Source organism: Giraffa tippelskirchi, chromosome 1, assembly GCF_054371585.1.
Source record: "Giraffa tippelskirchi isolate mGirTip1 chromosome 1, T2T-mGirTip1v1.2.pri, whole genome shotgun sequence".
Taxonomy (NCBI): domain Eukaryota; kingdom Metazoa; phylum Chordata; class Mammalia; order Artiodactyla; family Giraffidae; genus Giraffa; species Giraffa tippelskirchi.
The window spans coordinates 107,263,580-107,278,270 of record NC_137275.1 but is presented as its reverse complement, the minus strand read 5'-3'; the positions used below and the strand labels follow the sequence as shown (position 1 = coordinate 107,278,270).

Here is a 14,691-nt window from a genome sequence, read left to right as displayed (position 1 = left end):
AGCATTCTTTGGCATTGCCTTTCTTTGGGATTGGAATGAAAACTGACCTTTTCCAGTCCTGTGGCCACTGCTGAGTTTTCCAGATTCGCTGCCATATTGAGTGTAGCAATATATTACTGATGCTAATTAAAAAATAGCTAGACTAAAATTTGGAGGGAAAATGATGGGAAACAGAGAACCTATCCCAAGACCCTGGGGGCAGGAAAAACCATGGCATGAATGTAAAAATTCCACCTGGCTCTCTTGGCACAAAGAGGGAACAGGCTGGCCTGCCTTTAGTTCATTGCTCTGCTGGGAGGGGGGCCTTTTACCCACCATGCAAAATGTTAGGGAGCCTGCCCTCCAAGATGCCTTAAGTAGCAGAAGCCAGGGCTGCCACGCCAGCTCCCAGGGCAAGGGACAGCCTGCTTGTGTCTGTCTTTTTTTTTTTTTTCCATAATGGCAGAAATATGACCTAAGGGTCCTATCTTGTCGTATATATTTGAGGTGCTTCACTAGTACTTGAGGCTGATTAGACAGGTTTGAGTCAACTTTACTTTGTTTCATTGTTAATTGAGAAACTTTCAATAAAATATTCTTAAAAAGAAAAAGAGAAATGAGTACAAAAGACATATGGAGTATATATATAAACTACTGTGTCTAGCCAGGCCCAAGTCACACAGCCTCGAGAGGAGACACAGTCTACCTGAATCTCTAGGACTTCTCCAAAGGGAAAAAATGAGATTCTGATGCCAGAAGTGGAAGGAATGATTTTAAAAGAAAAAGGTAAAATATAATCTAAATACATCAGTAGATGCATATTTCCCTGTGTTTTTAATCTGGTACAGATAATAAGAAAAGGATGCAGCTAATAGTAGGGGCCGTTAGATTCTGCTGAGGAAAATGTGCTGTGGAGGGAGAGTTTGTTTAGCTATTTGTTAGAGTCCACATGTAAGTGGCATCATGCACTATTTGTCCTTGTGTTATTTCACTTGGCATAGTGTCTTCTAGTTTTATCCATGTTGTCTCAAACAGTTGAATTTTCTCTTTTTTAAGATTGAGTAATATTCCACTTTGTATATACATCATATTTTCTTTATTTATCAATGTATTGATGGATACCTAGGCTGTTTCCGTATCTTGGCTCTTGTGAATAATGCTGCAATGAATATGGGAGTGCAGATATCTCTTCAAATAATGATGGTGTTTCCTTTGGAAGTGGTAGTGAGGAAGAGCTTATGACAAATTGACCATGTGTTAAAGATGTTGGAGAAAAGGTCATTTTCAAGGTCATACATAGTTTAAAATCATGACATTTCAGTGAGCCTGTGTGTATGAAGACTTGCTTTTTTTTTTCTGAATTTGAATACACTGCAAAGAAGTATTGCAAAATTTTTGATCAACATCAAAAAAAAGAAGAATAAAAAGGATGGAAATACTTTGTTTTTTACTATGAAACTGGAGGAAAGGCAAGCCTTGTAAGCAGCATGGGATGAAGCCCACTAGAATTTTCTCTGATGATAGTGCTAATTTAGGAGAAGAAGGATACAAGGCCAAGGCACAATTCTGAAGCAAAATAAGGCTGCTGAGTCTGCACCCAGTGTATGAGATTAAGTTTTAATGGCATATGATGAAGTGGCCATGACAGCTGGCAGAGCTGGTTGAGTTGTTGAAAATGGCTCTTGAAGCTACAGGAACTGGACAGTAGACACAGAAAAAGAATAAGGTAAATCCAAAAGAGTGGAAGGACAAAATTAATAAAGAGCAAAGACAAAAATAGAGAAGAAAAGTAGTAAACTTGACAATACTGAAAGCTTGTTCTTTAGAAAGACTAGTAAAATAAGCAATATTTGGTAAAGACAGTAGAGATAGAACTAGCTATAAAGCAGTATTTTTTTAATTACAACAGAATACTGTACTAACTTTATACCAATACACTTGAAAATCTGGACAAACTAGATGATAATAAGTTATATGCATCCAATATTGACTCATATTTTGAGTAGAAAATATAAGTAGCTTTATGAGGTTAGAAAATATAATCAAAGATCTACACTTTAGAAAGATATCAGTTGTTTTCCAATTTATTAAAAAAGCTAAGAGTCCCAAGACAAAAATCAGATTTAGCAATTTACCCTAAAATTAACCAGAAGCACATTTCTTTTACGGTATTAGGTTATAATGAATGTTAGCAGATAGATTCCAGCAACACATTTTTAAAAAGTTATAATGATCAAGAGGGATTTATCACCATAAAGCAGAGTTTTTTAAGGGAAGATAAAGTTGGAATGAGGAGAGAAATGTGCATATCCAATATCAAAACACACTCCAAAGTTTCAGTGGTTTTAAAAAAATCTACTAAACTATAATAGTACATCAATATATTATTAAACCTGTATAGGAACCCATGTATATATAAGAAATAAAATATAAGATAAATAAAGTACAGACTGTCCTTACTGTAGAACTACAAAAATGGTCACACAAATTGCACTCTGCAAAGTTGATCTTAATGACCAGTGCAGAAAATATTATTGTTCCTTGATCTTAAAATCTTGCTGAGAAAACACTAGAAATTTTCTTGTTTAAAAAAGTAACTGCTGTACACATGAAACTACCACAATATTGTTAATCAACTGTCCTCCAATATAAAAGAAAAAGTTAAAAATGTTTTTAATACTAAATGTGGAGCTTGATTTATATAATTGTTTTAGATGACAATAGCAAGTCATTATATAATAATGCTAACATATTTGGATATTACAAATTTTATTTTACTTAAAGATACATTCTTTTAAGCTTTCAAAATATAGTAAACCTTAGTTAAGAGACTGCAACCTAAAACATTAGAAATACTGAGAATTAGCATGTTTTATTCTATTGTCAAAAAAACTTACGAGACGTCTAGTTTTGAGTCCAACATGAAAGGAGCTTGGAAGTTGCCACTCTGTACTAACAAGTAAATATCTGAACAAACTGAAAAATCAACAATTCTTAGATACAGTAGAGAAGTGAGGTCACAGGAAAAATCACCATGCCCAAAATTGGAGAGGCAAACAGAATATAACAGCTTACTGGAACGGAAACGCAAGAGTAGAAATCACTGTGGAAACCAAACTGAGGTAGGAAAAACTGAACTGTGTTTGATGAATTGCTAGAGGCCCCGTGTGCAAATGTCTGTGTGATAAAAATTCCAGGGAGGCCTCTATACTTTTGTGAGTTTTGTTTCTTGAGCTCTGCCAGGTTGTCACTACTGGGTGAAGAAGGTCAGAATAAACTCCTCTTCTGGCTGAGGGAAGATAATTTTGAAATACAATTTTGAAACACACCAGAACAATTTTGAAATACACGAGAAAATTCTACTATTCATAGTAAGGCCTGCCCTCAGTTCAGTTCAGTTCACTCATTCAGTCGTGTCTGACTCTGTGTGACCCCATGGACTGCAGCACGCCAGGCCTCCCTGTCCATCACCAACTCCTGGAGTTTACTCAAACTCATGTCCATTGAGTCAGTGATGCCCTCCAACCATCTCATCCTCTGTTGTCCCCTTCTCCTCCCACCTTCAATCGTTTGCAGCTTCAGGGTCCTTTCCAGTGAGTCAGTTCTTCACATCAGCTGGCCAAAATAGTGGAGTTTCAGCTTCAACGTCAGTCCTTCCAATGAATATTCAGGACTGATTTTCTTTAGGATTGACTTGTTGGATCTCACTGCAGTCCAAGGGACCCTCAAGTGTCTTCTCCAACACCACAGTTCAAAAGCATCAATTCTTCAGCCCTCAGCTTTCTTTATACTCCAACTCTCACATCCATACATGACTACTGGAAAAACCATAGCTTGGACGAGATGGACCTTTGTTAGCAAACTAATGTCTCTGCTTTTAAATAAGCTGCCTAGGTTGGTCATAACTTTCCTTCCAAGGAGCAAGCATCTTTTATTTATTTATTTAAATAAATTTATTTATTTTAGTTGGGGGCTAATTACTTTACAATATTGTAGTGGTTTTTGCCATACATTGACATGAATCAGCCATGGGTTTCCATTCGTTCCCCATCCTGAACCCCCTTCCCACCTCCCTCCCCATCCCATCCCTCTGGGTCATCCCATTGCCCCAGCCCTGAGCATTTGTCTCATGCATCGAACCTGGAATGGTGTTCTGTTTCACATATGGTAATATACATGTTTCAATGCTATTCTCTCAGAACGTCCCACCCTCACCTTCTCCCTCAGAGTCCATAAGACTTCTATGCATCTGTGTCTCTTATTGCCGCATATAGGGTTATCGTTACCATCTTTCAAATTCCATATATATGCATTAGTATACTGTATTGGTGTTTTTCTTTCTGACTTACTTCACTCTGTATAATGGGCTCCAGATTCATCCATCTCAGCAGAACTGATTCAAATGTATTCTTTTTGATGGCTGAGTAATATTCCATTGTGTATATGTACCACTGCTTCCTTATCCATTCGTCTGCTGGTGGACATCTAGGTTGCTTCCATGTCCTGGCTATTGTAAACAGTGCTGCGATGAACATTGGGGGACACGCGTCTCTTTCAATTCTGGTTTCCTCAGTGTATATGCCCAGCAGTGGGATTGCTGGGTCATATGGCAGTCCTATTCCCAGTTTTTTAAGGAATCTCCACACTGTTCTCCATAGTGGCTGTACTAGTTTGCATTCCCACCAACAGTGTAAGAGGGTTCCCTTTTCCCCACACCCTTTCCAGCATTTATTGCTTGTAGACTTTTGGATAGCAGCCATTCTGACTGGTGTGAAGTGGTACCTCATTGTAGTTTTGATTTGCATTTCTCTAATAATGAGTGATGTTGAGCATCTTTTCATGTGTTTGTTAGCCATCTGTATGTCTTCTTTGGAGAAATGTCTGTTTAGTTCTTTGGCCCATTTTTTGACTGGGTCGTTTATTTTTCTGGAATTCAGCTGCAGGAGTTGCTTGTATATTTTTGAGATTAATTGTTTGTCTGTTGCTTCGTTTGCTATTATTTTCTCCCATTCTGAAGGCTGTCTTTTCACCTTGCTTATAGTTTCCTTCGTTGTGCAAAAGCTTTTAATGTTAATTAGGTCCCATTTGTTTATTTTTGCTTTTATTTCCAATATTCTGGGAGGTGGGTCATGGAGGATCCTGCTGTGATTTATGTCGGAGATTGTTTTGCCTATGTTTTCCTATAGGAGTTTTATAGTTTCTGGTCTTACATTTAGATCTTTAATCCATTTTGAGTTTATTTTTGTGTATGGTGTTAGAAAGTGTTCTAGTTTCATTCTTTTTCAAGTGGTTGACCCGTTTTCCCAGCACCACTTGTTAAAGAGATTGTCTTTTCTCCATTGTATATTCTTGCCTCCTTTGTCGAAGATAAGGTGTCCATAGGTGCGTGGATTTATCTCTGGGCTTTCTGTTTTGTTCCATTGATCGATATTTCTATCTTTGTGCCAGTACCATACTGTCTTGATGACTGTGGCTTTGTAGTAGAGCCTGAAGTCAGGCAGGTGGATTCCTCCAGTTCCATTCTTCTTTCTCAAGATTGGCAAGTGTCTTTTAATTCCATGGCTGCAGTCACTATCTGCAGTGATTTTGGAGCCCCCCAAAAATAAAGTCAGCCACTCTTTCCACTGTTTCCCCATCTATTTGCCATGATCTTAGTTTTCTGAATGTTGAGCTTTAGGCCAACTATTTCATGCTCCTCTTTCACTTTCATCTTTAGTTCTTTGTTTTCTGCCATAAGGATAGTATTATCTGCATATCTGAGGTTATTGGTATTTCTTCTAGCAATGTTGATTCCAGCTTGTGCTTCATTCCAGTCTAGCATTTCTCATGTACTCTGCATATAAATTAAATAATCAGAGTGACAGTATATAGCCTTGACATACTCCTTTCCTGATTTGGAATCAATCTGTTGTTCCATGTCCAGTGTCAACTATTGCTTCTTGACCTGCATAAAGATTTCACAGGAGGCAAATCAGAAGGTCTAGTATTCTCATCTCTTGAGGAATTTTCCAGTTTGTTGTGATCCACACAATCAAAGATTTTGGCATAGTCAATGAAGCAGAAATAGATGTTTTTCTGGAACTCTTGCTTTTTTGAAGATCCATCGGATGTTGGCAATTTGATCTCTGGTTCATCTGCCTTTTCTAAATCCATCTTGAACCTCTGGAAGTTCATGGTTCATGTACTGTTGAAGCCTGACTTGGAGAATTTTGAGCATTACTTTACTAGTTTGTGAGATGAGTGCAATCATGTGGTAGTTTGAACATTCTTTGGCAATGCCTTTCTTAGGGATTGGAATGAAAACTGACTTTTCCAGTCCTGTGGCCACTGCTGAGTTTTCCCAATTTGCTGGCATATTGAGTGCAGCACTTTCACAGCATCATCTTTTAGGATTTGAAATAGCTCGTCTGGAATTCCATCACTTCCACTAGCTTTTCTCATAGTGATACTTCCTAAGGCCCACTTGACTTCACATTCCAGGATGTCTGGCTCTAGGAGAGTGATCACACCATCATAATAATCTGGGTCATGATCTTTTTTGTATAGTTCTTCTGTGTTATCTTGCCACCTCTTAATATCTTCTGCTTCTGTTGATATCTTCTATTTCTGTCCTTTATTGTGCCCATCTTTGCATGAAATTTTGCCTTGGTATCTCTAATTTTCTTCAAGAGATCTCTAGTCTTTCCCATTTTATTGTTTTCCTCTATTTCTTTGCATTGATCACTGAGGAAGGCTTTTCTCATCTCTCCTTGCTATTTTTTGGAACTCTGCATTCAAATGTGTATATCTTTCCTTTTCTCCTTTTTCTTTCACTTCTCTTCTTTTCATAGCTGTTTGTAAGGCTTTCTCAGACAACCATTTTGCTAATTTTGCCTTGGTCTTGTTTTTGCTGACTGTATAGAGCTTCTCCATCTTTGGCTGCAAAGAATGTAATCAGTCTGATTTTGATATTGACCATCTGGTGATGTCCATGGGTAGAGTCGTCTTTTGTGTTGTTCGAAGGGGGTGTTTGCTATGACCAGTGAGTTCTCTTGGCAAAACTGTTAGCCTTTGGCCTGCTTCATTCTGTACTCCAAGGCCAAATTAATCTGTTATTCCAGGTATTTCTTGACTTCCTACTTTTGAATTCCAGTCCCTTATAATGAAAAGGACATCTTTTTTGGTTGTTAGTTCTAGAAGGTCTTGTAGGTCTTCATAGAACCATTCAACTTCAGCTTCTTCAGCATTATTGGTCAGGGCATAGACTTGGATTACTTTGCTGTTGAACAGTTTGCCTTGGAAGCGACAGAGATCATTCTGTCATTTTTGAGACTGCATCCAAGTAGTGCCTTTTGGACTCTTTTGATGACTATGATGGCTACTCCATTTCTTCCAAGGGATTCTTACCCACAGTAGTGGATATAATGTTCATCTGAGTTAAATTCACCCATTCCAGTACATTTAATTTGCTGATTCCTAAAATGTCGATGTTCACTCTTGTCTTCACCTGTTTGACCACTTCCAGTTTGCCTTGATTCGTGGACCTAACATTCCATGTTCCTATGCAATACTGCTCTTTACAGTATCAGACTTTACTTCTATCACTTTTTCTTAATAAGCCCTGCCCTCAGGAGAGACTGTTTTACTAGAGGTCTAATATACTGGGTTTTTTGGGGTTTTGGGACTGACTGCAAAAGCAAGAGAGTTCCAGAAAAACATCAGCAGTACATGAACATGAACTTATCGATGTTCAAGCTGGTTTTAGACAAGGCAGAGGAACAGAGATCAAATTGCCAGTATCTGCTGGATCACCAAAAAAGCAAGAGAGTTCCAGAAAAACATCTACTTCTGCTTTATTGACTATGCCAAAGCCTTTGACTGTGTGGATCACAATAAACTGTGGAAAATTCTGAAAGAGATGGGAATACCAGACCACCTGACCTGCCTCTTGAGAAACCTGTATGCAGGCCAGGAAGCAACAGTTAGAACTGGACACGGAACAACAGACTGGTTCCAAATAGGAAAAGCAGTACATCAAGGCTGTATATTGTCACCATGCTTATTTTATTTATATGCAGCGTACATCATGAGAAATGCTGGGCTGCATGAATCACAAGCTGGAATTAAGATTGCCAGGAGAAATATCAATAAGCTCAGATATTTAGATGACACCACCCTTATGGGAGAAAGTGAAGAAGAGCTAAAGAGCCTCTTGATGAAAGTGAAAGAGGAGAGTGAAAAAGTTGGCTTAAAGCTCAACGTTCCGAAAACTAAGATCATGGCATCCGATCCCATCAATTCATGGCAGATAGATGAGGAAACAATGGAAACAGTGGCTGGCTTTATTTTTCTGGGCTCCGAAATCACTGCAGATGGTGATTGCAGCCATGAAATTAAAAGATGCTTACTCATTGGAAGGAAAGTTATGACCAACCTAGACAGCATATTTAAAAGCAGAGACATTACTTTGCCAACAAAGGTCCGTCTAGTCAAGGCTATGGTTTTTCCGGTGGTCATGTATGGATGTGAGAGTTGGATTATAAAGAAAGCTGAGCGCCGAAGAATTGATGCTTTTGAACTGTGGTGTTGAGAAGACTCTTGAGAGTCCCTTGGACTGCAAGGAGATCCAACCAGTTCATCCTAAGGGAAATCAGCCCTGGGTGTTCATTGGAAGGACTGATGTTGAAGCTGAAAGTCCAATATTTTGGCCACCTGATGCGAAGAGCTGACTCATTGGAAAAGACCCTGATGTTGGGAACGATTGAAGGCAGGAGGAGAAGGGGACGACAGAGGGTGAGATGGCTGGATGGCATCACTGACTCAATGGACGTGAGTTTGGGTAAAGTCCAGGAGTTGGTGATGGACAGGGAGGCCTGGCGTGCTGTGGTTCATGGGGTTAGAAAGAGTCGGACGTGACTGAGCGACTGAACTGAACTGACCTGAGGGAAGGGAAATACCTTACCCAAGTCCCTTCCAGCCATTTTGTCTCATTTAAAGTGAGAGAAAATGTTGAGAGGCACTTCTGAAATTCAGCGCTGAGAAGCACATGCTCATTATAAGACTGAGACCTAATCATAAGACTATAGAATGCCTCTACAGCACCACATCACTGAAGATTTATTTACTGCTGTTAATTTCACCAGTACACTGTGTCTTCCTTTTCAAGGAGATAACTGAATCATATACAATGTTTAATTAAAACCACAAATGGCAGAAAAAGATGGAATATAAAAATAGGAACAAAGAACAATGGCAATAAATGTGAAACAGCATCAGATATGATAGATATTAATCCAATGATATCAATAATCATTTTAAATACCAATGACTATTCCTATTAAAAGATTGTCATAGAGCATCTAAAAACAAGATCCACTTATAAGAAATCTACTTTAAATGTTAATATAAAGGCACATATAACTTAAAAGCAAAGGGTTGTGGAAAGAGATATCATACTAATTCAAAGAAGTTTGAGAAGCTTCATCAGTTTCAGTCAAAGCAGATTTAAGGGCACGGAAGATTACCAGCCACAAAGAAGGCTTTCCGTAATGATAAAGGGGTCAGTTCTCCAAGAAGACATAACAATTCTTGATGTGTATGTGCCTGACAACAAAGCATCAAATTAGTGAGACAGAAACAGAACTGCAAGGAGAAAGAAAGAAGCCCAATATCATAGTTGGAGATTTATACACCCCTCTATCCTAAATGGAGAGATCCAGCAGGCAGAAAATCAGCACAGACATAACTGAACTCAACAACACCATTGACAAAATGGATGTAATAAACATCTCCAGACTGCTTCATCCAACAACAGAATGCACATTGTCTCAAGCTCACATGGCATATACACCAAGATGGACCACATTCTGGGGCATAAAGCATGCTCTAACAAATTTAAAATAGCAGAAATATATGAAGTCTGTTCTATTCTTGGACCATGATAGGAGTAACTTGAAATCAATAATAAAAAGAGAGGTGGAAAATTCCAGAATACCTGGAAATGAAGCTGTTCAATTCTGAGCATTCCATGAGTCTTGCTGTCTGTAAGTGAACATGCACAGTGACCCAGCACCCAGAGACTTTGAAAGATGGGGCCTGATTGTTCTCTAATCGTGATATACATCTACCATTACCGTGGTGGTTTGTAAACTTGTTAACAGCTGTGAAGTTTGTACTTTATGCACTTCCTCACAGTTAACACATGCTGGTGTCTGAAATTTGTTTGTTCTGTTGGGGGACAGGTATTATTTAATTAAATAACAGTAACTGAAATTCACGAATGAGCAAACTGTTCAGAGTAAGGACTGCCTGTGTAGCATACACTGAGTAATGTTCCATGGTAAGAAACATATACCTAGAGGCCTATAGGATGAGAATTCATATCTTGTTATGAGGAAGTCTTTCTCTAAGCAGAATGTGAAACTGAGATATAAAGAAAAAAGAGAGTTGCTTTGACTTCATAAAAATGAAAGAATTCTGCACAGCAAAAGGCAACCCAAATAGAGTTAAAGATAAGTGGCAAACTTGGAAACATAAACATCTGACGATGTCTTTGGCCAACAATTCCTTTTCTGCACAATAGAATGAGGGGGGAAATCTCAGTGAGCCAAACCTCATGAATCAATAGATGAGAGGTTAGACTAAATTTCTTATATGGTGTGGATTTAATTTTATGGAATGCAAAATACCTTCCAGTAGGAAATATGGAGCACTACCCATCTTATCCAAATCCTTGGCAATGCACACAGGTAAACCTTGAGTAACTGTGTGATGGATGAGTCTCTTTTCTGTTCTATAAGAGAGAGAAAACAATTAGCAGAATGTGTGTTTCTCCAGGGCAGAATTCTAGTATTGTCTCTGGACCACTGAGCTTTGCAAAAAATCGAAATGCACAGTCTCGGTCAATCACTCTTAAACAATCAAGAGGGAAAGAAATGGAAAGGCTGATGAACTTGCCAGTCGCCGTTGTGGTCCTGACTCCTGAAAATAGTGATGATGGGGAGTATGTGATGTCACATATATGAAACTTACAGGGCATGGAGATTCAGATTTACAGGGTGTAGATTCAAATGAAGTTGAGTAGGGAAGAATGCCTCTCATAACCCACCTCAGCTGAATTACTTATGGTCTCAACTGGGAAATGTTAATTAAGAAATGAGAGGATACAGGCAGGAGCAACTCCTGAAATAGCGCCTATATAACTCAAATATTCCTAAGGAATCTTGTGGACAACTGTGTCAGAGAGGAGCTGACAAATGGAATATAATAAGCACAGAGATCATGCCCTTGTCAGCTAGCATACAGAGAGCATTACTGATCCTCAGCAAATCATTACTGATCCTCAGGAAAATGTACTGTGACTGGGTCTAAAACCTGACTGGAATGTTCCATAGACGTGTGATATTGGAGATGCGTTTGCAGCTGCACTTGGCAAATCACCTTGTCAAAGCACAGTAGGTCATGGCCAGAGGAGCAAGGGCTGCTCTGCTCGCTCTGAGGCAGAAAAGGATTTTAGAAATGCCAAGTTCTCTCCCACAAAGGAAGGGGTTAGCAGGTTATGAATTAATGATTAGTACAAGTGTCTGTGATCTCTCAACTAATTTCCGTCTTGAAGCTGGGATATAAAGACTCAGGTGCTGGGTGGTGAGTCACAATCTCTCTGAATAGGTGCTTAATCACGACTGGATGGGCTGAATTTGGGTCTCGGCATTGGATACCAGCTCTTTTTTCAGCAGGATGCCTTTAGACTTGGCCCCACACCTTTGCATCTATAGCTTTTTGTTGTTGTTTAGTTGTTTAAATATATAAAATGATGATAACACTAGTTGGTGGCATATTATATTTTTTAAAAAAAGCAACCTTTCATTACTTAGTGCAAATCAAACAGTAAATGCTTTCTCTTAGTAAACCTGCTTAACAGTTTTCTGGACTCTTCTGCTCTGGGCCAGATTCAGAAATACACAAGTGAAAGAGGAGATGGTACATCATGTTCTATTCAGTTGGGTCTTGATACCTATGTGTGACTCTTAACCAAGGAGTATGCAGTAGTTAAGGACACAGATTGAAATTGTTTAGAGTGTGTCCTAAACTCTGACTGCCAGGATTTAAATCTCAACTCTGGAAATTGTAAAACCTGGGAAAAATTGCTTCCCTAAACTTCATTTCCTGGATCTGAGAAAAATAACAGTATCTACCTTGTAGACTGAATAATACCCTTGTCCCTAAATGTCCACATTCTAATGCCCAGAACCTGTGAATGTCACATTAAATGACAGAAGGGATTTTGCCAATGGGATTAAATTAGGGTTATTGACGGGGAGATTATCCTGGGTTGCCTGAATGGGCCCAAATTCATCACGGGTGTTCTCATTAAAGAGAGGTAGAGGGAGATTTGACTCCAAAGAGAAAGTGATGATGAAGCTGGGTTTGGATTGATGCAGCCAGAAACCAAGAAATGCTGGCAAGGAAACAGATTCTCTCTTAGAGCCTCTAGAGGGGGCATGAATGGTCCTACCAACTCCTGATTCCAGTCCAGTGAAACTGGTTTTGGACCTCTGTCTTCCAGAACCATAAGAAAATGTGTTTTGTTTTAAGCCACCATGTTTGTAATAATATTATAGCAGCCATAGCAAACAAATGTGCACCTCTTAGGAATTATTACCCCAGTTAAAATGTGTGATTGGAAGCAGACTTAGTGGCATATCTGCATGCAGCATGTATGCCATCATAAGCCATTCTTAAAAACCCGAATCCTTGGTTTTGTGGGATCATCAAATCCAGTACAGTGGTCGCCATTTTTCTCCTTGTTCATCCTGGTAACATGTCTAGACAGCTAGTGGAGAGAGCTCTGTCCTTCTCCACAGGTCCTCTCACCTCTATTAATTAGAAGGAAAGTAAAAGTTGTTCGGTCATGTCCAACTCTTTGTGGCCCCATGGCTCCTCTGTCCATGGGGATCCCCCAGGCAAGGATACTGGAGTGGGTTGCCATGCCTTGCTCCAGGGGATATGCCCAACCAAGGGATTGAACCCAGGTCTCCTGCATTGCAGGCAGATTATTTACCAACTGAGCCACCACGGAAGCCCAAGAGTACTGGAGTGGGTAGTCTTCCTTCTTCAGGGGATCTTTCTGACCCAGGAATCGAACTGGGGTCTCCTGCATTGCAGGCAGATTGTTTACCAACTGAGCTACCCGGGAAGCCCTAATTAGAGGGAAGAGGTTACTTAAGTAATATGTTACTTAAGCCACCTTATTCTTTTCCTTTCCTTCGTGATTCTTCATCCAGCTGGTCTTTATAAATTTTAAAGAAAACAAAGTCATTTCTCAATGGATTCAGATACTACCCCAAATTAACATTCCCAGTAAGTTCTTGTTCTTATTTCCAGACCTCATCACCAGAAATTCCTGAGCCTAAATCCTCCCTAGCTTCTAGGATCACTCATTTTCTCATTTCTCCCTTTTCCTTTTAGTTGAATCTTGTCATTTTAGTCTCTTCCTTAAACACAACCCTTAATAAGGTGACATAGCAAAGTGATGAAAGTACAGATGGTTTGGTTTTAATCCTGGGTTTTTGCCATCTACTTACTGTGTGACATTGGACAGGCTCTTTAACCTCTCTGGGCCTCAGTTTCAAAAAAATAAGTCAGTATTATAAATAATACCTACCTAAGATTACAATTGTGAGGATTAAATGAGTTTAATATTTGCTAAGCACTTAAAATAGTACTTGTTATAGTGTAAGCACTATAGTTGTGCTTGCTAATAATAATAAATGCAATTCCAAGCACATAACCTACTCAACTTTCTGTCATAACTTTGAGGTATGTATTTGATGAAATCAGTAAAATCATTCTGTTTCAAGGGGAACAGAAAAGTATTTTTGAGCAATTGTCTATGTGGCTATTTCACCACATTTAGTGTTTCCAAATTTCTGTACAATAGCCTGGGCTACTCCAGCAGCAAATTAAAAATGGACAGAGCTTATGTTTTGCACCCTTTACCTCACTGCCCCCCCCCCCACACACAAATCCCCATCTCTTTGGACACAAACTTTCATTTGTCCTCCATCTTCTGAAAACCTACTTCTAAGAAAGTGTCTGGGTTCATCCATGTCACTACAAAGTTGCATTGACATATATACACTAACATGTGTAAAATAGCTAGCTAGTGGAAAGCTGCTATATAACACGGAGAGCCCAACCTGGTGCTCTGTGATGACCTAGAAGGGTGTGAGGGGAGGGCTGAGGTAGGCTCAAAAGGGAGGGATATATATATATGTAAAATTATGATTGATTTGCCTTGTTGTATGGCATAAACCAACACAACATTGTAAAACAATTATCTGCGAATTTAAAAAACAAAGGTGTGTGATCTCCAACTTAATGTGAATTTAAGACAAAGGTACCATTTACCTCAGAGAGACAACTTTTCAAGACTGGTTGTGTTTTTCAAGTTTGTTTTGTTTTTCTGTCTCTCCCAGCCTCTCAACCTTGGACAAATACAGGAGATCCATACTATGGCTTCAATACTTAGTACCTATGGCATTCTCCAAGCCTGAAAGGAGCATCTGAGGGCAACACTCCTGTCCCGGGACTGCTGAGAGGACCACGCTTAGCTCTGTCTCAGGTAAAGTATAAACTGTTGCTCAGGCAGCCCATTGCATCACATCACCCTAGGTACACGGCAGTGGCTGGTCCAGGGAGGGCCTGGGTGGGCTCAACACAGTCAAGGGCTGT

At 39.3% G+C, this 14,691-nt stretch overlaps 1 long non-coding RNA gene across 3 annotated transcripts in view; it reads left to right on the top strand.

Moving 5' to 3' along the window:
* The window catches only part of LOC145506786 (uncharacterized), a 107,803-nt gene that overhangs the window by 34,090 nt on the left and 59,022 nt on the right, over positions 1 to 14,691 (top strand). For all 3 annotated transcript variants that reach the window (XR_014054336.1, XR_014054338.1, XR_014054333.1), the window contains exon 3: positions 14,436 to 14,581. This is a non-coding gene — a long non-coding RNA (uncharacterized LOC145506786). The remainder of the gene's footprint in view (positions 1 to 14,435; positions 14,582 to 14,691) is intronic.